Genomic DNA, 3,782 nt, shown 5'->3' with positions numbered 1-3,782 from the left:
TCTTCATACTTTTTATAAAATCTGTGATTTTGACAGTTTCTTTTAATTTAATATGAATAATTACCACAATATCAACTCCTCAACTACGGTACACAAAAAGATAAGTAATTTGTTAATGAGTTGGTATATGAGATAAATTACTGTCATAAAACATTGAGGGCAGTCTAAATTTGAACTAATAGTTCTGCAGAGTCTAAATATATTAGACGCAGACCGACGTATACTATGTGGATTGGATCGTAATTTATTTTTATCGTTGAATAGGATTATACTTCTCGCATAGTTTTATCTTGAATTTGAAAACCGCATTACTTTAATTCTGAATCATAGGTTTATTGTGTCTATTCTGCTTGTATTACATTCTATGGTAGGTTGAATAATTATATTATTCAATGTGTTCTTTAACTGCTCTTCAGATTTCAATAAATTATTGAAAGAGAGTGTGCATAGTTACAATAATTTTATCTAATACGTTCAGTGTTTTTCTCTAAAATTTGCAACAATTTAGATATTTCAATTTGGATAAATGAATAATGGATGGATTAAAAAAATGAATGCATTTGAACATACGTCGAGTACTGCAATAGCTTTCATTATTATAGTGAAGGCGCTGTGGTAGATATCCTTTACATAAAACGACTTGTAATTGTCACAATCACCAGTAGTGGTGACAGTTTCAAGTCATTTTATTGAATGTGAGTCTGTTAAACTAGCGGGCTACCTATAGTTCTAGCCTATGCTTTTCAAATATCCGGAATCTATGGTTCCCTTGACAAACTAACCTCCACACTCATAGAAGCTGGGTGGGATAAGAAAAAAAATTATTTAGTGGTAATGTTAATGGATAAACTTGGTAGTAATTTGAATGAAACACAATATTAGGTCTTCTTTCACTAGGATAGCTTCATCACACAAAAGAAAACTCAAACTGTATGTTCAGTTGAGTACTTGAGCACTAGAGTGATCTGATTCAAATGAAGTTATGGACATACCATCATGAGAGTAGGCCTAATTTCCATAATTTGTATTTGGCTAAACTGCTTTTATATTTCTCCCAGGAGCAGCATCACCCAAGTTTTGTGAAAATAAAACTATTACAGGAAAACATTGTGTTCATTAAACAATTTTAAATAGAAAATGGATTTGCAAAGTTTCTTAACTTACATAGTTATAATTATATGTGTTATAAAATATGTTGGAAATGACCTGCGCTCACATTGATGCAGCTTCATTTATCCCCTTCTTATTTGCAGCTGAAATTATTTCCTGTCATTTAATTTGGTGCACAGAGACTTTCGGAACTCTGGATATAACTTACTCCATTTCTTAAAGTGACCTCTACATCTCTAGATGAATCAGTGAATGTATTTATTATGTATAGCTCTTATAGCTTTCTTGTCTAGTGACTTAGGCCTATACAACTGAACTACTGGACTGATCGACTTGAAATTTTGCACAAATATTATTAATTCACCGAGGATGGTTATAGTCCTATCTTCAATTCTTCAAGATTTTAGTAAGTCAAGTTATCAGTTTATTAATTTTTGAATAAGGCCCTTGCGGAGCAGGGGTCACCTGCTAGTAGGCTAATTTTATAAAAGATGGTCGTCTATCTGTGATCATAAAATGCAATGACTGTGTAATGGGTTACTCAGGTCCCAACAGGTGTCTGACGCTTTAAATTCACTACGCGTGCGTTTCAAGAATGCATGGCCTCTTATGGGGAGCTTCTTTTGTTCGTATAGTTCACCTCATGAGAGACAATGCATCTGGCTAACGGGTTAAAAGAAATCAGCAGGTCTGAGACGCACTGATAGTTGGGCCTTAGGCATAAGAAAATGTTTGGTTAAGTTATGCTAGACAAATTATACAGTCATAATATATTAAATTGTCTTGTAAAGCTGAGAAGAATGAGCTACCTACAATTCGAAAAGATAGAATGAGTATTGCTCATATGCTGAAATTTGGGCCTCCTTGCCCTCCACTTTGGATAAGATAAAAATGTTGTATTATCATCAAAGGGCCACACTACTTATACGAGGAACATCAAGGGTGTGATCACATTGAATTAATATATGTGCAAGTGCTCACCAGTAGTGTCAGTTTGTACATACTGCGAGACTTTTTTCCGACTTTTCCCCCCCTCGCACTCCAACCGCACCCATCCTACCGTCCCCCCACCTCCCCCGCTCCTACCGCCCCACTCCTGACCCCTCCAACGTCCCTTAGAAGGAGAAGATGCTCTCTCTCTCTCTCGCTAGGTGGAAGAAGAAGGAGAAGAAGAAGGAGTTGAAGAAGAAGAAGAGGAAGAAGGAGAAGAAGAAGAAGGAGAGGAGGAAGAAGAAGAAGATGAAGAAGAAGAAGAGAGGAGGAAGAAGAAGAAGATGATAACGATGATTCTCTCTCTCTCTCTCTCACACATTCTCTAGGTGGAAGAAGAAGAAGGAGAGGAGAAGAAGAAGAAGAAGAAGAGGAAGAAGAAGAAGGAGAGGAGGAAGAAGAAGAGGAAGGAGAAGAAGAAGGAGAGGAGGAAGAAGAAGGAGAAGAAGAAGGAGAGGAGGAAGAAGAAGGAGAAGAAGAAGAAGGAGAGGAGGAAGAAGAAGAAGATGAAGAAGAAGAAGAGAGGAGGAAGAAGAAGAAGATGATAACGATGATTCTCTCTCTCTCTCTCTCACACATTCTCTAGGTGGAAGAAGAAGAAGGAGAGGAGAAAGAAGAAGAAGGAGAGGAGGAAGAAGTATGAGAACAGAGAAGAAGAAGAAGTACTCGCTTTCTTTCAACCAAAGTGAATCAAGTTTGGAAGTAGAAGAAGAAGAGGAATGAAGAATGAGAAATTCAATGGCTCTACTGTTGACAGATTAAAGTGAATCGAGTTTGGAAGGAGAGCTTCAACTGAAACATTTTTGTCCAACTGACAGATTTAAGTGAAACGAAAATTTCATCTTACACTCAGATTTAACCGACTCATCTTTGTCTAACTCACAGATTTAAGTGAAACAATAATCACATTCAAAAAATTTATCATGCTATCATAGAGAAGTATAAGAACAGAGAGGAAAAAGTAGTCGCTTTCAAAAAGAGGTAGAAGTAGCGGAAAGGAGAAGTGTGTCCAACTGTCAGATTTAAGTGAAACAATATAATAACAAGCATCCAAAGAGAGGGAGAAGTATGAGAACAGAGAAGAAGTAGTCACTCTCAAAAAGAGGGAGAAGTAGAGGAAGGGAGAAGAATAGGAAGAAGTAGAAATAAGAAGTGTGTCTAACTGACAGATTTAAGTGAAACGATAATCACATTTCATCATGTACAATAGCTTCCAAAGAGAAGAATTAGAGGAAGAAGAAGTTATGAATGCAGTCCGCTACAACTCGAGCTTGACAATGCTAATTGCTTCTCTAGATCACACACACACTATTTGCATGGTGAATTGAAACTTCCAGTGACAGGTTTTTTCTTAAGGAAATAACAGAACTGAGGCATGTATCTAACTGACAGATTTTAACTGAATTGTTATTCCTCTCTATGAACTTGTCATTACAGCAATGGTAAGTGGAAATCTAAAAACAACTCAAGTAATACTGACAGTGAAGAGTGATTCTAAAATTTCAGCCAGCAAGGCCTCGAGACATTCTCATCAAGTCTCACAACATCATTTGTATGGAGAAATGAAACTTCCAGTGACAGGTTTTTCTTAAGGAAATAACAGAACTGAGGCATGTATCTAACTGACAAAATTAACTGAATTGTTCTTTCTCTCTATGGACTTGTCATTACAGCAATGGCAA

The sequence above is a fragment of the Nilaparvata lugens genome, unplaced genomic scaffold, assembly GCF_014356525.2.
Source record: "Nilaparvata lugens isolate BPH unplaced genomic scaffold, ASM1435652v1 scaffold4369, whole genome shotgun sequence".
NCBI lineage: Eukaryota > Metazoa > Arthropoda > Insecta > Hemiptera > Delphacidae > Nilaparvata > Nilaparvata lugens.
Note: the sequence above shows the minus strand (reverse complement) of the source record.